This window comes from Pristiophorus japonicus, chromosome 10, assembly GCF_044704955.1.
Source record: "Pristiophorus japonicus isolate sPriJap1 chromosome 10, sPriJap1.hap1, whole genome shotgun sequence".
Lineage (NCBI taxonomy): Eukaryota > Metazoa > Chordata > Chondrichthyes > Pristiophoridae > Pristiophorus > Pristiophorus japonicus.
In genome coordinates, this window is record NC_091986.1 from 84,791,946 (window position 1) to 84,819,117 (window position 27,172).

Genomic DNA, 27,172 nt, shown 5'->3' on the forward strand with positions numbered 1-27,172 from the left:
CCGTTGTTTGTGAGATCGCTTAGCTCTATCTATAGCATGCTGAATCTGCTGTGTAGCATGCATGTAGTCCTATGTTGCAGCTTCCTCAGTTTGGCACCTCATTGTTAGGTGTACCTGATGCTGCTCCTGGCATGCTCTTCTGCACTCCTCATTGAATCAGGGTTGGTACCCTGGCTTGATGGTAATGGTAGAGTGAGGGATCTGTCGGGCCATGAGGTTACAGATTGTGGTGGAATACAATTCTGCTGCTGCTGCTGGCCCATAGCACCTCATGGATGCCCAGTTTTGAGCTGCTAGATCTGTTCTGAATCTATCCCAATTAGCACGGTGGTAGTGTCACACAACATGGTGGAGGTGTCCTCAGTGTGAAGCCGGGATTTCATCTCCACAAGGACTGAGCGGTGGTCACTACCGTCATGGACAGATGTATCTGCAATAGGTAGATTGGTGATGACGAGGTCAAGTTGGTTTTTCTCTCATGTTGGTTCTCTCACCACCTGCCGCAATCCTAATCTGGAAGCTATGTCCTTCAAGACTCAGCCACCTCAGTCAGTAATGCTGCTACCGACTCACCATTGATGATGGACATTGAAGTCCCCCACCCAGAGTACATTCTGTGTCCTTGCTACCCTCAGTGCTTCTTTCAAATGGTGTTCAACATGAAGGAGTACTGATTCATCAGCTAAGGGAGGGCAGTAGATGGTAATCAGCAGAAGGTTTCCTTGCCCATGCTTGACCTGAAGCCATGAGACTTCATGGGATCCGGAGTAAATGTTGAGGACTCCCAGGACCATTCCATTCTGACTGTATACCACCATGCCACCACCTCGGGTGGGTCTGTCCTGCCGGTGGGACAAGACATACCCAGGGATGGTGATGGAGGTATCTGGGACATTGGCTGAAAAATATGATTCTGTGAGTATGACTATGTCAGACTGTTGCTTGACTAGTCTGTGGGACAGCTCTCCCAAGTTTAGCATGTCCCCAGATGTTAGTGAAGAGGACTTTGCAGGGTCGACTGGGCTGGGTGTGTCGTGTCATCTCCGAAACCAGTGCTGAGGTTGATGCTGGCTGGTCTGTCCGGTTTTATTCTTATTATTGTTTATCGTAGCAGTTGTGTACAGCTGAGTGGCTTGCTAGGCCATTGCAGAGGGCAGTTAAGAGTCAATTACAGTGCACATATAGGCCAAACCTTAATGGCAGATTTCCTTCCCAAAGGAGCATTAGTGAACCAGATAGGTTTTTAATGACAATCCGATAGTTTCAAGGTCACCATTAATGATACTAGCTTTTTTTTTAAATTCTAAATTTATTTAATTCACTGAATTTAAATTCCCAGACTACCGTGGTAGGATTATGAACTCACGTCTCTGGATCGTCAGTCCAGGCCTTTGGATTACTAGCCCAGTAACATAACCGCTGTGCTACCTTTCCCATTGTGTGAGGTTATGAGAGAGCATAGACTGCAGTGTGGAGCTCCAAAATGGCAGCGCTGGCATCAAATCACGGCTGCACACTAATTATATTCATGATCTGCCTACTCTGTATACTGCCGGCGGTTGTTAGATGGTCACACGCAAACCCCTTCACAAATATGGCATTCACTGCAATTCCTGTCGAAAGTGTGTGTGCGCAATGCCAAGGCCATTTTCGAACTTTTGGAATCCATATAGTGCCCAAAAAACGGGCGCAACAGAGCCCAATTTCTTATCCATTTTGGTAAAATCACATTGGTACCATTTCAGTGCAATAATTGATCATGAGATACTTACAGATGGGGAGTCTATTCTGCTCATCTTAATTCTTATTTTCTAACAACCCTACACTGCCCCTTTGCTGCATTTAATTGTTTCTTCAACGATTCCAAGGTTTCCACCACTCCATCCAGAAGTCATTGAAAATGTTGACCACTCTCTATGTGAGGAAGAATCTCCTGATCTCAGTCCACTTAACTAATTTAACAGCTGCATTAAAATACAGAGATGGGAGGAGGATAAAATTCAGCGATAGTGCTAAACAGATGGCCGCAGATGGATCACATGTTATACACCCACCCAATCAGCAGATGGATAACCTGTTATACACCCACCCAATCAGCAGATGGATAACCTGTTATACACCCACCCAATCAGCAGATGGATGACCTGTTATACACCCACCCAATCAGCAGATGGATAACCTGTTATACACCCACCCAATCAGCAGATGGATAACCTGTTATACACCCACCCAATCAGCAGATGGATAACTTGTTATACACCCATCCAATCAGCAGATGGATAACCTGTTATACACCCACCCAATCAGCAGATGGATAACCTGTTATACACCCACCCAATCAGCAGATGGATAACATGTTATACACCCATCCAATCAGCAGATGGATAACCTGTTATACACCCACCCAATCAGCAGATGGATAACCTGTTATACACCCACCCAATCAGCAGATGGATAACATGTTATACACCCACCCAATCAGCAGATGGATAACCTGTCATACACCCACCCAATCAGCAGATGGATAACCTGTTATACACCCACCCAATCAGCAGATGGATAACCTGTTATACACCCACCCAATCAGCAGATGGATAACATGTTATACACCCATCCAATCAGCAGATGGATAACCTGTTATACACCCACCCAATCAGCAGATGGATAACCTGTTATACACCCATCCAATCAGCAGATGGATAACCTGTTATACACCCACCTAATCAGCAGATGGATAACCTGTTATACACCCATCCAATCAGCAGATGGATAACCTGTTATACACCCATCCAATCAGCAGATGGATAACCTGTTATACACCCATCCAATCAGCAGATGGATAACCTGTTATACATCCATCCAATCAGCAGATGGATAACCTGTTATACACCCAACCAATCAGCAGATCGATCACCTGTTACACACCTGCCCAATCAGCAGATCGATCACCTGTAATACACCCCGCCCAAATTTCCTTTCTCGACTTCAATGGAAAGGAATCAGACGAAGTGCCACCAATATAGGATCGTCACCAAGGAATCCAATAGGGAAATCAGAAGAAACTTCTTTACCCACAGGGAGTGGTTGAAGTGAATAGTTTTGATACAATGAAGGGGAAGCTAGACAAGCATATGAGGGAAAAGGGAATAGAGGGCTATGCTGATAGATTTAGATGAGGAAAGACGGGAGGAGGCTCAAATGGAGCATAAATGCTGGCATGGACTGGTTGGGCCGAATGGCCTGTTTCTGTGCCATATATCCTATGTAATCCTATGTAACAGGCAACCAATCTGTAATCGTTTGTTTTGTGCCCCTCACTGAAGTTGAAATTTATCATCAGGAATTTAACACATGCGTTAAAGAAAGCAAAGAAAGAACTTGCATTTATAGAGCGTCTTTCATAACCTCAGGATGACCCAAAGTGCTTCACAGCCAATGAAATACTTTAGAAGTGCAGTCACTGTTACAATATAAGAAAACATGGCAGCCAATTTGTGCACAACAAACTCCCAGAAGCAGCAACAAGATAAATGACCAGTTAATCTGCTTTAGTGATGTTGATTGAAAGATAAATGTTGGCCAGAATATCGGGAGAACTCTCCTTCGAATAATGTCACAACATTTTTTACGACCGCCTGAGAGGGCAGACAGCACCACAATTTAACATCTCATCTGAAAGATATGCCAATTAATCAGTTAACCAGCATACTGAGCAAGTTAAATTGTCACACAGATGATTCCGTTTCCATATGCTTTGCCTGATTTCTGCTGAATCTTTTTTATGATTATTGCACTTAGTCAACTCAAATTGATACAACGAATAATTTTGTGATAAAAAATATATCAATTTTATATACAAGCACTGGTGCCTGGTTAAACGATTATAGGGAACTAATGCAAAAAATCACTTACAAAATTTCATCAGCCTGATTCTCTATGAGCATAAACTTTGTACCCTCAAAAATAATGGGCCGTAACTGGCGGCCCTTACGGGTGCATACAAGGTGCGTACGTGCCTGTAGGGGCCGCGCAAGGTCCGAGTTTAGGCATTTATTGGACAGATCTACCGCATCCCCGGGAAAAGGGCATCAGCGGGCGGAGAGTTGGGCTATTTGCGCAAGTTCTGTCCAGTGAATGCCCATGAAATTCTTACGCGTAAGAGTTTTAAAAGAAAATAAAAATTAAATATTATCAATCATTTATATATTAAAAACCGTGTGCAATAAAGTAAGTTTATTTTTAGCCCCATTAAAACATGTAAATTTATTGTTCAAAAAATGTAATTTTTGTTTTAAGTATTTAATTAAATGCCATTTTCATTCATTATAAATATGTAATTTTAAAAAAATTTGATGTTCAGATGTATTTTTAAGTGATCCCATTCATGCTTATGGGAATTCTGTACATACGGAATCCACATAAGCATGAATGGGATTCCCTTCTTTGATTGGTTGGGCCAGCCCATGTGATCCCAGGGGCGCTTGAGCACTGCCTGCGTCCCTGGGATATGTGAGCCTCTACGCAGGCCTATGCCTAAAGGCCCAGGAGCGCAAGTCTCCATAGATCCCGAGGCAGAAGGTAAGTGCATAGATTTTTTGCTGGTCGGAGGCATCCACCCACTGGAAACCTCCGACTGCAAATGTCCTTCTGACTAAATGATCAAAAGTCCCTCGATAATTTATCATGGTAATCTTTAATTAGGCAAACTCAGGACATTCAGGTGGAACCATACATGGATGTTGACTCTCCAACACAATTATCACTTTCTTCCTCACCAGAGATAAACATGGGCTGGTCTTGACTTGCAATTATTTTGGAATGTGATGAGTTGTTGGTTATTGTAAAATTTATTTCTTGACCAGTAATTATGAAGGTTTTGATTCTGTTCTTATGTTCCTATGTATAGTTTGAGATTCAGTAGTCTGGCTGATTGCCTTCTTTGATGAACAAGTATCACATTATTCTGTCTGATCATCAGCAGTTCAGTTCTGATTCTGTGGGCTGTCTGCTTTCCCTTTTTTTGTCTCTTAATCATTGAACGGCCAAGTTATCTGTTGGAAGCTGGATTCAGAGTTTTTTTTACTACTCAGAAGGTCTGCTGAAGGTAGTGTGATACAATATCGTTAAATTGTTTCACAGGAATTTGTCAAGTTCTTATTTTTATGATTTTTTTCTACACTGGTAACAGTATAAAAAAAAGTAATGTCCCACAATTTCCATAAAGTACTGTGTTTCAGCTTTGGCTTTGGGCCAAAATAGCATGAATCTTCTACTTGTGTCGTTCACTGGCCGTGAAGCACTTAGTGACATCTTAAAAGCATGACAGGTGTTGTATAAATGCAATTTCTTTCTTTTTTGTAAAACCAAGGTGAAGAGCAAGGTGGTTAAATTTATTGTTTCTGAAAGGTGACCCATTGCTCATTAATTATTACTTCTTGGGCTATATTTGGATGAAGTATTTTGAGGAACAGTTCAAGTGCTTGCTGATTTAGATTTCACAAGCTCGACAAAAGAGTTCTGAGAGTATTCATCAATTATAAGGGGTAAACAGCCTCCTGATAGAAAATGTCCATAAAAGTCTGCATGTAGATTATGCCATGGTTCTTCAGGTAATTCCAACATCTGCAGTGTTTGACACGCTGTTTGGAAGCATAGCTTGGCATTGGAGGCAGGTAGCAATCAGGTCCTCAATATGTTTGTTATCAAAATATGCAACATCTATTTTGCTGTTTGTGTAGAGTTGGTGATTTTGATCAGTTCCAGATTAGATTCTTTCTGATTAGCTTTGTCATGATCTATTTTCTCATTTTTACCACACAGAATATTGCATGTATTAATCTGGTTTACAGTTAAGCTGACTTATTGATCTGCTTCAAAACTAGTAGAGCTGCCTTCAGTTCAATTGTATGTAGTGTTTCTATATATTGCATTGTGGAGCAAGTCCACGATTGTCCAGAGTCAAACATTACTTTTGGACAGCTGTCCAACATGATTCCTTCAAATATTGGAATAGGTGAGATGGCTCGTAAGGAATGATTCTCTGCTCCCAGCTGGATTAATTAAAATTAATAGACAGAAAATCAGAGATGCGCACCCATAATATCTGACATGCTCCCGGTGAGTGCTTCTTCCTAAAGGAAATGCTGTTGTAAAAATGTTTTCATCATCAGTGTTGGCAGAATTAAGTCTGTGTAAAGTTTCTTGAATATACATTTGACTTTTGATTATTCTCATGATAAGAGCAAAGTCGGAATTTATTTTCCCTGAAAAGGTGGTGGTGGTGAGCCTTCTCCTTGAACACTGCAGACAGGTGGTGGTGCACCCACAATGCTGTTATGTAGGGAATTCCAGATTATGAAGAAGGAATGGTGATTTTTGTCCAAGTCATGGTGCTGTGTGACTTGAGGAGGAACTTGGAGGTGATATAATTCCCAAAATATTGGTGCTCTAGTTCTTGGTGGTAGAAGTTGCAGGGTGGGAGGTGCTGTTGAGTTAACCTTGATGTTCAGGTTATTGTAGGCACATGGAATTTATGGTTATCGTGTCACTGCTGTGCTGTTTGTTCTGTACCAAAGTCAGAAAATCGGGTACCTGAAATATATGGTCAAGCCTTTCAGAGTAATACTTGGGATTCATTAGGTCTGCCCCATTGGGAGGGGTGCCACTTGGAGGTGATTCATGGTTTTAATTTTTTTATCTACGTCTATGTATATACGTATGTCACTACAATTTAAAAGAGTCATGAATGGTGGATATTTGGCAGTCCATTCAGTCTACGTCCAGCTTGTCTGAATATGTGTTTCTTAGTATTATCTGTTCAACATTTAGATAGATTTTTCAACACGATAGCATAGTCATTTGACTCACTTTTTTAGGGAAACCAAGATGAGGGTCAAAAGGCCAAAATGTGCAGAAAGCTACCAGGCTGAAAAAAATAAAAGAGGCGAGATCAACTCATCAAGCTGCTATAGATTTTGTTCTGATTCGGGCTACTCAAGATATTTTTTCTCATGTCCAAGACAAAATAAATCTCTGTCAGCAAGTCCAAGCCTCCTAAAAACTGAAGCAAGACGTTCTGCACAAAGTAACGTGAGATATCTTACCTTGGGAGAACAATAGATGTGCATATTCCCTCCAGATTATACGTAGCATTTTCATCACCTGCCCACATCAACAAGACGTACAACTTGGATTTATATAGCACCTTTAACAGTGTAAAATGTCCTAAAGTGCTTCAAAGGAGCGTAATCAGACAAAAATTAATAATGAGTCAGAGAAGAAGGCATTTGGACAGGTGACCAAAAGTTTGATAGAAGAGGTAAGTTTTAAGGAGCATCTTATAAGAGGAGAGAGAAGTGAAGGAACGGAAAGGTTTAGGGAGCGAATTCCGGAGCTTAAAGCATAGAAGACTGATACATGGCCACCAGTGGTGAAGCAAAGGGAATGGGGATGCACAAGAGGCCAGAATTATAGGAACGCAGATTTTTCCGAGGGTTATATGTAATGTTCCCTTTCATTTTTATTGGGTGGGTGATTCTTTTAAGGGGTTGTACGGCCCATACAAATTTCCACAGCTGCACTGGTTATGCCATTGTGAAGCCAGCATGCAGCCTGCGTGCGAACTCCACACCGTTACACGGTCGCGCAGCTTAAAGGGAACATTAGTTGTAAGGCTAAAGGAGATAACAGAGAACATTTCAGAAGACAATTAATACTGGTCACTAAAGATATTTTTGTAACAGACTAAACTACCAAATAGGTTTATTCACAAATAGGGTTGTTAAAATTAGCAAGGAATAACAGCTAGGCATTGAATTGGGTAAGCCGAGTTCCTTTTATTGGCTTTCTTTGCAGATCTTTCTAAAAAAAAGATGGCCAAACACTTTGCAGAAGAGGAGTAGCATCTGATCCATATCAGATAGATTCTTTCTTGTACTTACTTAGACATCCGACTAACAGCAGAATGTCTTGCATCTGTATGTTACAGCTAAATCAAAACTATAATTAACTGTCATATTAAAGATATTTGATTCTTAGAACCAATAAAACAAGTTGAATACAATCTCAACTTTTTAGAAGTCAATCGGTAGGACAAAGGAACTTAACTTGAACAATGTGTAACAGATTCCATAACATACATAAAACCATGTTGATGGCTGCTTGTGATGTTTGATAAGTATCAGGGTTATCCTGGATAGATTATGTCAGAATAAATACAGGACAAACATAAAGCCCATAAACTACGGATAAAATTATTAAATTTTCCTCACAGTTCCCTTCATTAGTATACTAGAATACTATGACATAGCCTTAAATATTAAGCCTGAAGCAACAGAAAATTGCCAAATCTTTGAATCCCCTTTTGCTTCTAAGTGCAAGTAAATTTGAGTTGGCTCCTGTATCATGAGGGCATGATGGGAATTCATGTGCTGCCATTCCAATTGTTTATTATTTGGAAAGCTGGTGGAGGTTTTCTTTCTCTAATTGGAACATAGGAACAGGAGTAGGCCCCTCAAGCATGTTCCGCCATTCAATGAGATCATTGCTGATTTGTATTTGAACTCCATTTACCCACCTTGGTTCGGTAACCCTTAATACCCTTGTCTAATAAATATCTATCAATCTCAGTTTTGGCATTTTCAATTGACCTAGCCTTAACAGTTTTTTGGAGGAGTGATTTCCAGATTTCCACAATCCTTGTACTTTACTCTCACTTGCGTTTATGTTCCTTCATTATTTCTCAAGCTCAGTTTCTGGAGATAGTTGATAGGTTGTGGGGGGGGTATATATGTTTGTTAAAACATTTTTTAAAGCAGCTGTTAAATTATTTAAAAACATTTATTTAACTTGACAATTGTTGTGAAGTGTCTTCTAATAACTTAAGTTAAAACATCAATACAAGGGTTGCAAACAATGGCCATGGCTAGGCCAGGCCAGGCAAGGATGAAACGTAATGCAACTGTAACTGTCACCAATGTAACTTCAAGCAACGTGTTCTTTTATGAGCTGCTGACCCAAGAGTTTTGCAGCTGCATAACTACCATGGGGCTTTTCCAGTGGTGTGGGGGATGGGGCAGCATGGGTTAATTGTCCTCCCTGAAGTCCTCATCCTCCTCCTCGTTCTCCTCTGCCACCTCCACTCTCTCCTGAGGTGGACCAGCAGTCCCATCTGGCAATTGTTGTCCTCTCCCGATAGCTAGGTTATGCAACATGCAGCACACCACAATGAACTCAGCGACCTGGTCAGGGTGGTATTGCAGGCTGCCTCCTGAGTGGTCCAGGCTTCTGAAGCGCTGCTTCAGAACTCCAATTGTCTTTTTTACGATATTGTGTGTAGCTATATGGCTTTCATTGTAGCACTTCTCGGCTTCTGTCTGGGGATTACGCAGGGGGCTCATGAGCCAACTGGCAAGGCCATATCCTTTATCCCCCAGCGTCCAACCGTGACCTTGTGACTGATTCTTAAACAGGTCAGAGACAGTGCTCTCACACAACATGTGCGCATTATGGGTGCTCCCTGGAAAATTTGCATTTACTGCCATGATTATTTGCTTGTGGTCGACAATGAGCTGCACATTCAGGGAGTGGAATCCCTTTCGGTTTCAAAACACCTTTGCATCCTGTAAGGGTGCTCGCAGAGCGATATGCGGACAGTCTATTGCTCCCTGCACCTTGGAGAAGTATGCTATTCTCGAAAACCCCAAAGCTTTCTCACTCTGTGCCTCCCTGGTCATAGGGAAGTTTATAAAGTTCATCCTGTGAGCGTAAAGGGCTTCAATCACCTGTCGAATGCAATTTGTGTCATGCTGAGAGATATGCAAATGTCACCAGAAGGAAAGTAACTGCAGTAACTTTAACCTCAACAGGCAGTACAGTCCTGATGGTGCTGGTAGGCTGCAGATCTCTCTTAATTAGCTGGCATATCTCACTGATGACCTCCTTCCAGAATCGCAGCCTTCTAATACATGTGTTATCGGACAAGTACAGTTATGATCGCTTATCCCTGTAAATTCATTGGCTGTGACGTTTCCTCCTCCTCAGCAGTCAGCCACCTCTTTGATTGGGCAGATAATGCTCTTCAATGAACCTTCTCCCATCTCTATTTTGCAGCATGTGATAGTCATCAATACTGGTTGAGAAATTATAGGCCCTATCACTATAAATCATTATAAATGCCCTAATCTGTCTTCTTAAATTGTCCTCAACAAATACAATATAAACTGCACATTAACCACAATGTGATTGGGTGATTGGCAAATTCAAAAACGCCCTTAAATTCACTCACAAATTGCTTGTCCTCCCAACCACTTCAAGCAGCCTTTTATTAAAGATCCTCTGAGTTACAAAATCGCATCCATAGTGCCGAGTTAAGGTCAGGTGAGTGCAACATTTTTCGAGCATCTTTTTGAGCCAGCGATCATTTGTGCGAATTACGGGCGAAATGCCAAAAGTAGCGCTCGGCGATAATCTGGACGATAATCGGGCGCTAGTTTCCAGTATAAACAGAATTCTGAGCCTTGCACGAGGATGACATCATTTTTTAAAAAATAGGCCAGGTAATGCAGCTCATTCCTGTGTGCCGAAAGTTGCGCCGGTGATAAATGGGCTGTAATCAGGCGCTAGTTTCCAGTTTTCATCAAAAATGGACGATAGCCTAAATCTCAGCGCTTATATGGGTGCTAAATCGGTGATGATGTCCCGAAAATATCGCTTCCATACCTCTACCAGTAGATAGTAAAACAAATTCACAGGTCACAATGCTGTCCTTCATTTTGTGATAACCAGATACCAATTTGAATACAAGCTTCAAACCTTCTACCTGACAGATTCAGTCAACTCCATACTCCTCATCCTACCAACTGAGCTCATTTCTCAGATGAGGAGCAAAACACAGTATGAGTGTAATGACACCTTCTCGCTCACTGAAGCAGCCTTATTTGTTTATGCCCTGAAGCAGTGTGTTCAACGGAGAAGAGAACAAGCCACGCAGCAACAATCGGTCACGACTGTGGATGACTTTGTCCTGAATTAACAACTGACACAAACCAAGGGAGACTTTCAAGTGCCATATTGATCCTGTGTTGTGGAAAAATCAGATAATTGACAACCAACCAAATTAATAGTGATTAATAATTCAATTGCTACATTAGTACCTAAAATTCAACAAAGGAAACGTAGGATTATGATAAAGAAGTATGTTTTTAGCAATGTTCCTGAGGTAAAGAAAATCGATTACACATTTTTAAAGTAGCTTATTGGTGAAGATCACAATTTAAAAAATTTATTTGGTATAGTATGAGGATCAAATCCTCTTAGGATATGCTGTTAAAGTGCATGCTATCCACTTCAGCCATGGCTCAGTGGTAGCACTCTTGCATCTGAGTTAGAGACTTGAGGCTAATACTTCAGTGGAGTTCTGCACTGTCATTGATATTCAATTAATTTGTCCTCTTCGGTGGACATAAAATATCTCATACCACCATTCAAATAAGAGCAGGTGAATCCCAGTGTCCTGACCTATATTTATCTTTCAATCAACATCACAAAAACAGATGATCTGGTTGTTGTCTCCTTGATGTTTGTGGGATCCTGCTATGTGCAAATTGGCGGCTTTGTTTCCTATATTACAACAGTGACTACACTTCAAAAGTACTTTATTGGCTGTAAAGTGCTTTGGGATCTCCTGAGGTCATGAAACGTTCTACATAAATGCAAGATATTTCTTTCTTTTTCTCCAAAATTTGCAAATGTGATTATTTACAACAAATGCCCAGGTTATAGAATATACTTACTAATTTTATGATTAAAACATTGTTATCCAAGCACGGTATAACATGTGGATATAAATAAATTCTGTTGTATTTGCCCAATTTTTCTCTCTGAATCCAATATTATCAGGACCATAATTTTAAGTAGATTAAATGAAGTGGACAAAAGAACCCAGTAAGGTGGTGTCAGAGAGTGAAAGTCCCAGATTCCATCCCTGAGCTCAGCCAGGGCAGTATTGAGAGTACTAAAACTGGCCTTAATATCCCTGGACTAGGTAGAAACATAAAAACATAGAAAATAGGTGCAGGAGTAGGCCATTCGGCCCTTCGAGCCTGCACCGCCATTCAATGAGTTCATGGCTGAACATGCAACTTCAGTACCCGATTCTTGCTTTCTCGCCATACCCCTTGATCCCCCGAGTAGTAAGGACTTCATCCAACTCCTTTTTGAATATATTTAATGAATTGGCCTCAACAACTTTCTGTGGTAGAGAATTCCACAGGTTCACCACTCTCTGGGTGAAGAAGTTTCTCCTCATCTCGGTCCTAAATGGCTTACCCCTTATCCTAAGACTCTGACCCCTGGTTCTGGACTTCCCCAACATTGGGAACATTCTTCCTCCATCTAATCTGTCTAAACCCATCAGAATTTTAAACGTTTCCATGAGGTCCCCTCTCATTCTTCTGAACTCCAGTGAATACAAGCTCAGTTGATCCAGTCTTTCTTGATAGGTCAGTCCCGCCATCCTGGGAATCAGTCTGGTGAACCAAGGCCCTGTACAACTGTAGCAACACCTCCCTGCCCCCTGCCCCTGTACTCAAATCCCCTCGCTATGAAGGCCAACATGCCATTTGCTTTCTTAACCGCCTGCTGTACCTGCATGCCAACCTTCAATGACTGATGTACCATGACACCCAGGTCTCGTTGCACCTCCCCTTTTCCTAATCTGTCACCATTCAGATAATAGTCTGTCTCTCTGTTTTTACCACCAAAGTGGATAACCTCACATTTATCCACATTATACTTCATCTGCCATGCATTTACCCACTCACCTAACCTATCCAAGTCGCTCTGCAGCCTCATAGCATCCTCCTCGCAGCTCACACTGCCACCCAACTTAGTGCCATCCGCAAATTTGGAGATACTACATTTAATCCCCTCGTCTAAATCATTAATGTACAGTGTAAACAGCTGGGGCACCAGCACAGAACCTTGCGGTACCCCACTAGTCACTGCCTGCCATTCTGAAAAGTACCCATTTACTTCTACTCTTTGCTTCCTGTCTGACAACCAGTTCTCAATCCATGTCAGCACACTACCCCCAATCCCATGTGCTTTAACTTTGCACATTAATCTCTTGTGTGGGACCTTGTCGAAAGCCTTCTGAAAGTCCAAATATACCACATCAACGGGTTCTCCCTTGTCCACTCTACTGGAAACATCCTCAAAAAATTCCAGATGATTTGTCAAGCATGATTTCCCTTTCACAAATCCATGCTGACTTGGACTCATCATGTCACCTCTTTCCAAATGCGCTGCTATGACATCCTTAATAATTGATTCCATCATTTTACCCACTACTGATGTCAGGCTGACCGGTCTATAATTCCCTGTTTTCTCTCTTCCTCCTTTTTAAAAATGTGGGGTTACATTGGCTACCCTCCACTTGATAGGAACTGATCCAGAGTCAATGGAGTGTTGGAAAATAACTGTCAATGCATTTGTTATTTCCAAGGCCACCTCCTTAATTATTCTGGGATGCAGTCCATCAGGCCCTGGGGATTTATCGGCCTTCAATCCCATCAATTTCCCCAACACAATTTCCCGACTAATAAGGATTTCCCTCAGTTCCTCCTTACTCGACCCTCTGACCCCTTTTATATCCAGAAGGTTGTTTGTGTCCTCCTTAGTGAATACCGAACCAAAGTACTTGTTCAATTGGTCCGCCATTTCTTTTTTCCCCGTTATGACTTCCCCTGATTCTGACTGCAGGGGACCTACGTTTGTCTTTACTAACCTTTTTCTCTTGACATATCTCTAGAAACTTTTGCAATCCGTCTTAATGTTCCCTGCAAGCTTCTTCTCGTATTCCATTTTCCCTGCCCTAATCAAACCCTTTGTCCTCCACTGCTGAGTTCTAAATATCTCCCAGTCCCCGGGTTCGCTGCTATTTCTGGCCAATTTGTATGCCACTTCCTTGGCTTTAATACTATCCCTGATTTCCCGTGATAGCCACGGTTGAGCCACCTTCCCTTTTTTATTTTTACGCCAGACAGGAATGTACAATTGTTGTAGTTCATCCATGCGGTCTCTCAATATCTGCCATTGCCCATCCACAGTCAACCCCTTAAGTATCATTCACCAATCTATCCCAGCCAATTCACGCCTCATAACTTCAAAGTTACCCTTCTTTAAGTTCTGGACCATGGTCTCTGAATTAACTGTTTCATACTCCATCCTAATGCAGAATTCCACCATATTATGGTCACTTTTCCCCAAGGGGCCTCGCACAACGAGATTGTTAATTAATCCTCTCTCATTACACAACACCCAGTCTAAGATGGCCTCCCCCATAGTTGGTTCCTCGACATTTTGGTCTAGAAAACCATCCCTTATGCACTCCAGGAAATCCTCCTCCACCGTATTGCTTCCAGTTTGGTTAGCCCAATCTATGTGCATATTAAAGTCACCCATTATAACTGCTGCACCTTTATTGCATGCACCCCTAATTTCCAGTTTGATGCCCTCCCCAACATCACTACTACTGTTTGGAGATCTGTACACAACTCCCACTGTCGTTTTTTGCCCTTTGGTGTTCTGCAGCTCTACCCATATAGATTCCACATCATCCAAGCTAATGTCCTTCCTAACTATTGCATTAATCTCCTCCTTAACCAGCAATGCTACCCCACCTCCTTTTCCTTTTATTCTATCCTTCCTGAATGTTGAATACCCCTGGATGTTGAGTTCCCAGCCCTGATCATCCTGGAGTCATGTCTCTGTAATCCCAATCATATCATATTTTTTAACATCTATTTGCACAGTTAATTCATCCACCTTATTACGGATACTCCTTGCATTAAGACACAAAGCCTTCAGGCTTGTTTTTTTAACACCCTTTGTCCTTTTAGAATTTTGCTGTACAGTGGCCCTTTTTGTTCTTTGCCTTGGGTTTCTCTGCCCTCCACTTTTACTCATCTCCTTTCTGTCTTTTGCTTGTGTCTCCTTTTTTTTCCCCTCTGTCTCCCTGCATTGGTTCCCACCCTCCTGCCATATTAGTTTAACTCCTCCCCAACAGCACTAGCAAACACTCCCCCTAGGTCATTGGTTCCGGTCCTGCCCAGGTGCAGACCGTCCGGTTTGTACTGGTCCCACCTCCCCCAGAACCGGTTCCAATGCCCCAGGAATTTGAATCCCTCCCTGCTGCACCACTGCTCAAGCCACGTATTCATCTGCGCTATCCTGCGATTGCTACTCTGACTAGCACGTGGCACTGGTAGCAATCCCGAGATTACTACTTTTGAGTTCCTACTTTTTAATTTAGCTCCTAGCTCCTTAAATTCGTTTTGTAGGACCTCATCCCTTTTTTTTACCTATGTCGTTGGTACCAATGTGCACCACGACAACTGGCTGTTCTCCCTCCCTTTTTAGAATGTCCTGCACCCGCTCTGAGACATCCTTGACCCTTGCACCAGGGAGGCAACATACCGTCCTGGAGTCTCGGTTGCGGCCGCAGAAACGCCTATCTATTCCCCTTACAATTGATTCCCCTGTCACTATCGCTCTCCCACTCGTTTTCCTGCCCTCCTGTGCAACAGAGCCAGCCACGGTGCCATGAACTTGGCTGCTGCTGCCCTCCCCTGAAGAGTCATCCCCCCCAACAGTACCCAAAGCATTGTATCTGTTTTGCAGGGGGATGACCACAGGGGACCCCTGCACTACCTTCCTTGCACTGCTCTTCCTGCTGGTCTTCCATTACCTATTTGGCTGTGGACCCTTTACCTGCAGTACGACCAACTCGCTACACGTGCTACTCACGTGATTCTCAGCATCGTGGATGCTCCAGAGTGAATCCACCCTCAGCTCCAACTCCACAACGCGATCCGTCAGGAGCTGGAGGCGGATACACTTCCTGCACACATAGTTGTCAGGGACACTGGCATCGTCCCTGAGTTCCCACATGGTACAGGAGGAGCATAACACATGACCGAGCTGTCCTGCCATGACTTAACCCTTTGATAAGCAACAACAATGCTAAAGTTTACTCACTGTTATAGAAGAGAAAAAAGAAAAACTACTCACCAATCACCAGCCAATCACTTACCCCCTTGGCTGTGACGTCACCTTTCTGTTTCTTTCTACTTCTTTGTGCCTTCTCCCTGTAGCTGCACCGGTACGCCTCTCCACGCACCTCCTCACACTGCTCCCGACTGCCGCCGCGTTGGGCCTTTATAGGCCTCTCGCCGACCCCGGAACTCGCGCCTCTCCACGCACTTCCTCACGCAGGTAGGAAATAACCAACTGCCACTCCCAATAGCGATAAAGTTACAGTAACTAGTATTGCATAAAGTGATTATTAAACCTTTGTTAATAAACCGGCTAGTTCTTAATAGCAATGTGTTGCTATGAATTCTTAAGCAAAGAACTCATGAAGCAAATACATTACAGTTACCACTGCTGGATGTTGTGTGGAGGTTGTGTGAGGACAAGATTGGTCTCAGCTGCAAGGGCTGAAATTTTGCCCACCTGGCGGGTCCGGTGTGGGCGAGACCCGTGGCGGGTCGCAACCCCTCTGTTGGCTCTATCCCGCTGTTGAAATTGAAAAATGAACTTACCTTAATGGGAACTATTAAGCCTGCTCAGTGTGTTACCCAGCCCAAATAGATGGAGCGGGTCTGGTGACATCATTCATGATGAATTTTCAGCCGTGATCGTTAAAGGGACCATGACCACATTACATTTGAAGTTTAATCTAACATAGTGCTGTCAGTGCACTACAGTATTAGAGTGCAGCAGACACTGACAATGACTCCGTAGAGGCAGAGGTATTCTCTGATGATCCCTCCATATGTTCATGAAGGGAGTCAGAGCACACAGGGCAGCCCTCTTCCCTTCCGATGGGCGCCAACACAGCCTGGTTGCAGAGTGCAGAAGAGGGCCCAAGCAGGGATGTGGTCAGGATGACCTGGGTACAGTGTCACAAATATTTCAATGGTTTCATTCGATCAGGAAACATGAGGAAACATTAGAAACTACAATAAAAACAGAAAATGATGGCAATCTTAGACAGCATCTGTGGAGAGAAACAGAGCTAATGTTTTGGGTCTGTGACCCTTCGTCAGAAATGGAAATGTTCAAGATGTAACAGATTCTTAAGGAAGTGCAGGGGCACTGAAAGGGGGAGGGGAGGAAAGAACAAAAGGGAAGGTCCGTGATAGAGTGAAAGGCAGAAGAGATTTAAGAGACAACAGGGATAATGGGCAAAAATGAGATGGTAATGGCACGTTAAGAAACAAAAGATGAGTCTAGATGGGATGTGAATGGCAGAATCATCACCAGCTGCTATGAGAAAGGGGGAAAAAAAGGAGCAGGTTTGTGAAAAAAAGGGAAAAAAATATGGACAGAGGTTATGATCTGAAATTGTTGAACTCAATATTGAATCCAGAAGGCTGTAAAATGCCTAAATGAAAGGTGAGGTGTTGTTCCTCGGGCTTACGTTGAGTTTCATTGGAACAGTGTAGGAGGCCGAGGATGGAGAGGTCAGAGTGGGAGTGGAGCAGAGAATTAAATGGCAGGCGACTGGAAACTCGGGGGCAGGCTTACGGACTGAATGAAGGTGTTCTGCAAAGTAGTCCCCAATCTGCGTTTGGTCTCCCCAATATAGAGGAAACTATATCGTGAGCAGCGAATACAGTGTACTAACTTGAAAGCAGTACAAGTAAATTGCTGTTTCACCTGGAAGGAGTGTTTGGGGCACTGGACAGTGGGAAGCGAAGAGGTAAAAGGGCAGGTGTTGCATCTCCTGCACTTGCATGGGAAGGTGCCATGGGAAGGGGAGGGGATGCTGGGGATGATTGCGGAGTGGACCAGGGTATTGCAGAGGGAGTGGTCCCTTCGGAATGCTGAGAGGGGAAGGGAGGGATAGATAGTGGCTCAACTGCATCCTGGTGTGCCTTTCATCATGTCTCCATCACTCTGTCTTCCCTACCCTACTCCTGTACATCCTTACTCACACCAACTTGCCTTGCACCTCCACCCATTTCCCTCTCTCTATCGACATTATAACATTCCCATCTCACTAGCCACCACTCACACGCACCATCATGCTAGTGTAATCATACCAACAAACAACACACAAGGGTAGACACTTGGGTGTTTTATCCAATATTTATGTAAAGTTTGTGTTAATATGGTGTCAAACATAAAAATCTTTATTTTCAACACTTTCCAGTCTTCTACAGATCTGTGTGCACCTTTGGAAGTGGCTTAATGAGTTGCAGTGAATGGTGAGACATAACAGTACACCACACGATGGTGGTGAGTGTGAAGGGAATGGCTTAGACATTGTAGGGATGCTTTAAGGTGTTTGTGTGGGGTGGTGCCAACCTGGTGTTGATTGTGGTCGGATTCTGAGGACCAATGTGAGACAGTATAAATGGCACCCATGTTGATGGAATAGATGGCAGATGAACTACAGATAACAGAAGCATTCTGTCAATGGTGAGAGAGTTCTTCCAATGAGGTGACCCTGGATGGAGACTTTGCTGGAAACACTTGCAGCCTGCAGAATCTGTGCTGGAAATGGACTGAGCAACAGCTTCTGCCTGAGGAAAATGATCATCTGTCAGGTGGGAGCTTTCACTGTACATTTGATTCTGTCAAGTATTCAGCTGGAGCAATGGCCATGAAACTTCCGCCTCAGGTTGACAGATGTGCTTCCTGAACTGCGTGAATCTTGTGGCCATACAAGGAAATTTAAAAAGAAAGTTAAAAAAGGCTCTTAAGTGCCTGATAATCATTTCAATTGGGACCCCCACTGCTGCCGGTCAGGTGACCTCCACATTGACAGACATGCCTGGAGGAAAGGCACAAGGGGGTGGGATGACAGCATGTTCCCAACCCGCTGTCAAAAATAAAATTTCCCCCGATTCACCACTCGTGCCAGCTACTTCCCCAGAAAATTCCGGCCTGTATTAGAGCACCCCCTAGTGGATGACTGTGGTAATGCAACTGCTGATGTAAATAATAAAATGGTCATGTGGCAAAGTCACATGATGACAGTTTCTCTGCAGAGCCATCTTGTGTGTGTGTGCTTCTTAGTGATGTTGTAAGAATATTACATATTGGCGATGAAGGATAGGACAATTGGATTCCCTAGATGAAATTTTTGTTGCTAGATGATAATGCCAACTGACAGAGAGACGTTGAGAGGTTCTTTGTTTTGCAGAACACCTAAAAAAAATCCAAGGTAAATTGCAAGCACACTTAGCTGACCTGTCGATGTTGCCAGAGTCTAGATGGCCATGCTGATCGGTGTAATAAGTTGCTTGAATGAGTTCCAGCATGACCGAAGACTTTCGGAGTGTATGTGGAGCAGCGAGAAATGTTTTTCACCACAAGTAGTATCATAAAAGCCCCCTATGGTGAAAAACATAACCAGATGGTTTTAGAAAGAAAATGGGCTATTTTCTTGACTGAAGCAGGTGTATGCAAGCCTGAAAACTTTGCTTGTTCCCATCCAGCCAAAGGACATGCCACTGATGGAGATCACTACAGTCCTGAGCCCCTGGAAATTGCTGCACGTTATCATTTTGGAATATGAGAACAATTACATGATGAGAGTAGCAGTGATTACATTTTAGCTTTAAAAAAGCTATCCATTTACTGTCATTTCAGAAATATTTAGGACCAAGCATTGCATGACCGCTTTGTTTGTGGCGTGAAAAATGAAGCAATCACAAGAAAATTATTGACAACCCTTAATGTGATGTTGATTTAGCTTGTCAGACAGCTATGTCAATGGATATGGCTGACCAATATTCATGAAAATTTCACACCATTTACAGTCATCAGACAACCAAGGTGAATTACCTGGAGGTTAAAAATAAAAGGCAGTTGAGCCCCAAGGCCTCAGCAACTGGCCAAGGTAACAGAGCATTGAAGTTATGCTATCAGTGCCTGGGACAACAAATCACTCAATGCTGTCCATATGTTAAGGCAGAGTGTTTCTACTGCAAAAAAACTGGGCATCTTGCAGACATGTGCCGATTGAAGAGTAAACCGATGTTCAATGCTATAAGTAGGAATTGCCAGACATTACATGCATTGAAGAGAAGCAACAGGACGAAGAGGTTCCAGAGATACATGTCATAAGGAGCACAAGGGTATCTAACAAAGACTTGCAATGTATCATCATCCAAATAGAAGTTGCAGGAACCAGAATACCCATGGATACGTGAGCAGAGTACCAGAATCACTACATCTCGATATGTTACATGATTTTCAACTGGACGGTCTGCACTGGGCAGGACCGGAACCAATGTCCTAGGGGGAGTGTTTGCTAGTGCTGTTGGGGAGGAGCTAAAGTAATATGGCAGGGGGATGGGAACCTATGCAGGGAGACAGAGGGAAGTAGAATGGTGGCAGAAGCAAAAGATAGAAAGAAGAAAAGTAAAAGTGGAGTGAAGAGAAACCCAAGGCAAAAAGCAAAAAGGGCCACATTACAGCAAAATTCTAAAGGGGAAAAGTATGTTAAAAAGACAAGCCTGAAGGCTCTGTGCCTCAATGCGAGGAGTATTCGGAATAAGGTGGACGAATTAACTGCGCAGATAGCTGTTAACGGATATGATGTAATTGGCATCACGGAGACATGGCTCCAAGCTGACCAAGGCTGGGAACTCAACATCCAGGGGTATTCAACATTCAGGAAGGATAGACAGAAAGGAAAAGGAGGTGGGGTGGCGTTGCTGGTTAAAGAGTAAATTAACGCAATAGTAAGGAAGGACATTAGCTTGGATGATGTGGAATCTGTATGGGTGGAGCTATGGAATACCAAAGGGCAGAAAACGCTAGTGGGAGTTGTGTACAGACCACCAAACAGTAATAGTGAGGTTGGGAACAGCATCAAATAAGAAATTAGGGAAGCGTGCAATAACGGTACAGCAGTTATCATGGGCAACTTTAATCTACATATTGATTGGGCTAACCAAACTGGTCGTAATGTGGTGGAGGAGGATTTCTGAAGTGTATTAGGGATGGTTTTCTAGACCAATATGTCGAGGAACCAAATAGAGGGCTGGCCATCCTAGACTTGGTGATGTGTAAGGAGAAAGGAATAATTTGCAATCTTGTTGTGCAAGGCCCCTTGGGGAAGGTTGACCATAAAATGGTAGAATTCTTTATTAAGATGGGGAGTGACACAGTTAATTCAGAGACTAGGGTTCTGAACTTAAGGAAAGGTAACTTTGATGGTATAAGACGTGAATTTGCTAGAATAGACTGGTGAGCAATACTTAAAGGGTTGTCAGTGGATAGGCAATGACAAACATTTAAAGATCACACAGATGAACTTCAACAATTGTACATCTCTGTCTGGAGTAAAAATAAAATGGGGAAGGTGGCACAACTGTGGCTAACAAGGGAAATTAAGGATAGTGTTAAATCCAAGGAAGTGGCATATAAATTGGCCAGAAAAAGCAGCAAACTTGAGGGAGAATTTTATAATTCAGCAGAGGAGGACAAAGGGTTTAATTAGGAGAGGGGAAATGGAGCATGAGAGGAAGCTTGCTGGGAACATAAAAACTGACTGCAAAAGCTTCTATAAATATGTGAAGAGAAAAAGATTAGTGAAGACAAATATCTTGCAATCAGATTCGGGTGAATTTATAATGGAAAACAAAGAAATGGCGGACCAGTTGAATAAATACTTTGATTCTGTCTTCACGAAGGAAGACACAAATAACCTTCCGGAAATACTAGGGGACCGACGGTCTGGTGAGAAGGAGGAACTGAAGGAAATCCTTATTAGGCAGGAAATTGATAGGGTTGAAGGCCATTAAATCCTTGGGGCCTGATAGTCTGCATCCCAGTGTACTTAAGGAAGTGGTCCTAGAAATGGTGGATGCATTGGTTATCATTTTCCAACAGTCTATCGACTCTGGATCAGTTCCTATGGACTGGAGGGTAGCTAATGTAACACCACTTTTTAAGAGCGGAACGAGAGAGAAAATGGGTAATTATAGACCAGTTAGCCTGACATCAGTAGTGGGGAAAATGTTAGAATCAATTATTAAAGATGAAATAGCAGTGCATTTGGAAAGCAGTGACAGGATCGGTCCAAGTCAGCATGGATTTATGAAAGGGAAATCATGCTTGACAAATCTTCTAGAAATTTTTGAGGATGTAACTAGTAGAGTGGACAAAGGAGAACCAGTGGATGTTGTGTATTTGGACTTTCAAAAGGCTTTTGACAAGGTCCCATACAAGAGATTGGTGTGCAAACTTAAGGCACATGGTATTGGGGGTAATGTACTGACATGGATAGAGAACTGGTTGGCAGACAGGAAGCAGAGAATTGGGATAAACGGGTCCTTTTCAGAATGGCAGGCAGTGACTAGTGGGGTGCCACAGGGCTCAGTGCTGGGACCCCAGTTATTTACAATATACATTAATGATTTGGATGAAGGAATTAAGTGTAATATCTCCAAGTTTGCAGCTGACACTAAACTGGGTGGCGGTGTGAGCTGTGAGGAGGACACTAAGAGGCTGCAGGGTGACTTGGACAGGTTAGGTGAGTGGGCAAATGCTTGGCAGATGCAGTATAATGTGGATAAATGTGAGGTTATCCACTTTGGGGGCAAAAACACGAAGGCAGAAAATTATCTGAATGGCGGCAGATTAGGAAAAGGGGAGGTGCAACGAGACCTGGGTGTCATGGTACATCAGTTATTGATGACTGTTATCCCAAAAGTTTGACACTGTACAAGAGTTCTTAAATCCAATTCAAACGTTTATGTAAAAATTTCAAAAATATATAACAATTTTAAAACTTTGTAAAACTTATAACTATAAATCAACTGTAACAACTTTAACTTTAATAACTTTAATAACAACTTTAACAAAACTTTAACAACTTCAATAAACTTTTACAACTCAAACTTCAATTATGCAATGAAGAAGTACAAGAAAAGACCTTTTCCTCCCCTCGGCCACCACCTCGACCTCTACCGTGTGCTACACTACCCTTGGGACTATTCCCCCCTTTCTTACTCCCACCCTTCCCTTTCCCAGTGCCCCTGAGCCCGGATCTCCCTGTGGTGGTATCACGCCGATGTGCAGCACTACACCCCGAGCGCTGTTGCTGTCATTGGGGGTCAGACATTGCAGGCACAATAAATAGGGCCTCAGGAGAAGCTCGTGATGTGGAAGGCGTGCTTCACGGCTAGAAGATGATGTCAGCTCCCCACCCTCAGGTGCTGTCGACCTGACTACTATGGCACGGGGGGGGGTTCCGCACCATGTCCCGATCCCGTCGATTGCCTCATGGCTTTGACGGCGTCGGCAGTTCGCTCCATCACGGTGATCATACGCGACATATCCTTCGACTGCCGCTCCGACGGAACCACGATGTTTGTGGCTATCGTAGCCATTGCCTTGACCTATGTTGACGCTGGCCTGTGACAGACGCACCACGTCCTAGTACAGCAACTGACCTTTTCTGCACCAACCTCCATCGCTGCGGCAAAAGCGCTGCAACACTGTGGGTGCCTTGCTGCACGCCACTTGGTCCCGCAGAGAAGCCATGGGGGAATCCCCTGAATACAGATTCGGTGGTGGAGGATGTTCCAGCTGGCCCACATGGAGCTTGTGTATCCTCCTCCATCTCCACCCCCACCTCCACCTCCACTGGCTCCAGGATCAGCGGCTCTTCCTTTTCCTCTTCCTCGTCATCTTCATCTTCTTCATCTCTGCCAATGGTGAAGTCGGGAGAGGGCTGGGTGATGCCAGAGGTGGCAGCAGTGGGTCTCTCTGTGTCGGTGTAGTCTGAATTTCCAAGTCTGGAAGTACAAAACAACATTTAAAAATGCTTGGCACCTGGGGAGGGGTCAGGGTTACGTGAGCACATTGTACAGTGACTTATCCCAGTCTTACTTAAATGTCCATCTCTGCTGCAGTGCTGCATTACATACCGCAGACAGACAACACATATATGTATTGCGTTACATGCCCCCAACATTGCAGTACATCACATGCGGCCAACATTACAATGTAATAAACTTACATTACATTAAAGTTATAATTACATTACATGACAGGACCGCAACACAGACTGGATTGTATTCCAAACTTACCATCCTGTGTGAGTGGGTCAGCTTCAATGCTGGTGGTGGCACAGTTGCTACCCCCAGCCAGGGACAGGGCACGGATCTCGATTTCAGTCAGAGACTCTAGGGTTGTGGGTCCTACCCCTGTACGCCGCTAATCGGCTACTATTGCAGATGTCTTCTTCTGCAGAAAGTAAAGTAAATTAAAGTAAAATCTTCAATCCATGTAACATCGCAGACACACAGGGTCACACACACACACACATACACACAAACACAGACACACACACACAGACACACACACACATTAAAAAATACTGCATTGATCCTCTTGTCATTGCATGAAAGCACGAATACATCGCCGTAACCTTAAGATAAATAACATCATCTGTGTGACACTGACCCTACATTTACATGGTACATGGCACATGGGGGATGCATAAATAAAATCATTACTTACTCTTGCGACCCTCACCAGGTCGTTTCACCTCTTACGGCACCTTTCCCCAGTGCATACCATGGAACTTATGGAGGAGACAGACTCCCTGATCTCGTCTCATATCCTGTTGTATTCCTTTGGTGGAGGGTGCTTTCCATGACCACCCTTCGTTAGCTCGGAGTACCTCTCTGTAATATTCTCGAAGGACAGGTAACTCCGTCTCGTCGAAGGCCGGCGCCCTCAACCTCCCCTCCTTTCAATGTTTCTGCGCTTTGACTTTTTTTTAACATTTCCATAATATTTATGGTGTTATGATTTTTGCTTTGTAAAATATGTCTTCTTATTCTTCAAACTGTAGAATTATTAGATGTTATGAATATTTTCTAACTCTGCAATGTGTTTTTAAAGTAACTGCCTGAAGATTAGCTTGCTGCTCATTCTCACTCCCTCTCCCTCCTCCTCAACTCACTGTGCATGCGTGGGTGACCCCTGACCCCTGAAATCGCGGGTAAAATGCTTCTGTGAAAAAAATGGGGGAAAAAAAATTGCGCATGCGCAATTCAGTACTGCACCATCCATCGAAGAAAAAGTCGACCTGGATCAACCCCTAGCTTACATACTGTCCGTGGCAGCCCGCTGGCATACCACCAACATAACACCAAAAAAAACTCGACCAATTTTGTTCTCTTCGGTCTCGGCGTTATGCCAGTGGTTTGAAACAACGCACTGCCGGCATATAGCCAAGAAATGGGCGGACCTTATGCAGCAACCAATTTCAGGCCCATAGAGTACATCGTTAGTCAATGTACAACATGTCAATTGGCTAGCAAGAAATCACCATCAGTACCATTACAGCCGTGGAAATGGTATGGCAAAGATTATGCGTAGATTTTGCTGAGCAAGAAGGTCAACAATTGTTCATTGTGATTGATCATCATTCGAAGTGGGTGGATGTGTTTCCAATGCAGAAAATAACAACAAGTAAAACACTAGACAATTTGAGGAGATTGTTTTCTTCATATGGCCTCCCAGAAGTAATTGAGTCTGATAATGGGCCGCAATTTTGTTCAGAAAAAACATACGAAGATTCCACCATGGGGCAGCAGAGTGCACAGTACAAATCATTGTTGGACCACAAACCGCCACGTTTTTAAATTCTTGATAGAATACTCCTCATACAACTCCTGATAGAACACCAGCAAATTTGTTTTTCAAACGACAGCCACAAACCAGGTTCTCGTTGTTAAAGCCAAACTTGGCAGTCAGTACATGAGAAACAATGAAGACAGAAAGAAAATCATGATAGGGATAGAGTAAGAGAGAGACGTGTGAACTTGAATCATAAGGTTAGAGTTGAAGAACCATAACCATAATTGGTTAAAGTGGTTGCCAGGAAGAGTAGTGAAGATGTTTGGCCTTGCACATATTTGGTCAAGATGTTTGATCATTTGTTTTTTCACATTGATCTTTACCTACAGATGTGCAAGGAGTTGAACGTTGGGATGATTCGATTATTTCATTTCAGATCAGTCAGATAATCTTGTTACAAGTAAAGTACCAGTAGCAAATTCGACATCATATCTACTAGAAACAAATCCAAGAGAATGTCAGAATTTAAGTCACATTCTGAGTCAGGCAGACAAACAGTCTAAAGTTGTAGAGAGTCCACTTGTAGATCAAGGGTTGCATTTGGAGAAAAACTCTCCTCAGAATCAGCCTGGGATGGGTCTAAGTCCTAAAATAACATTGGAAAATATTGTTCAAGAACATAAGAAATAGGCCATTGGCCCCTTGAGTCTGCTGCACCATTTAATCCAATCATGGCTGATCTGATCTTGGGCTCAGCTCCACTTCCCTGCCCACTCCCCATAACCCTCGACTCCCTTATCGCTCAAAAATATGCTTATCTCTACCTTAAATATATTCAATGAAACAACCTCCACAGCTCTCTGCAGCAGAGAATTCCACAGATTTATGACCCTCAGAGAAAAGAAATTCATCGTCATCTCAGTTCTAAATGGGTGAACCCTTATTCTGAAAATATGCCCCCTAGTTTTAGATTTCCCCATGAGGGGAAACATCCTCTCTGCATTTAACTTGTTATGTCTCCTTAGTATCTTATATGATTCAATAAGATCACCTCTCTTTCTTCTAAACTCCAATGAGTAAAGGCCCAACCTGCTCAACCTTTCTTCATAACTTAACCCCTTCATCACAGAAATCAGCCTAGTGAACCTTCTCTGATCTGCCTCCAATGCAAGTATATCCCTCTTTAAATAAGGAAATCAAAACTGTATGTAGTACTCCAGGTGTGGCCTCACCAGTAACATGTAGAGTTGTAGCAGGATTTCCCTGCAATTATACTCCATCCCCCTTGCAATAAAGGCCAACATTCCATTTGCCTTCCTAATTACGTGTTGTACCTGCATACTAAAATGTTGTGTTTCATGCACAAAGACCCCCAGGTCCCTCTGTACTGCAGCATTTTGTAATTTCTCTCCAGTTAAATAATAATTTGCTTTTTTATTTTTCTTGCCAAAATCGATAACCTCACACTTTCCCACATTATATTCCATCTGCCAAACGTTTGCCCACTCACTTAGCCTGTCTATATCCCTTTGTAGATTTGTTGTGTCCTCCT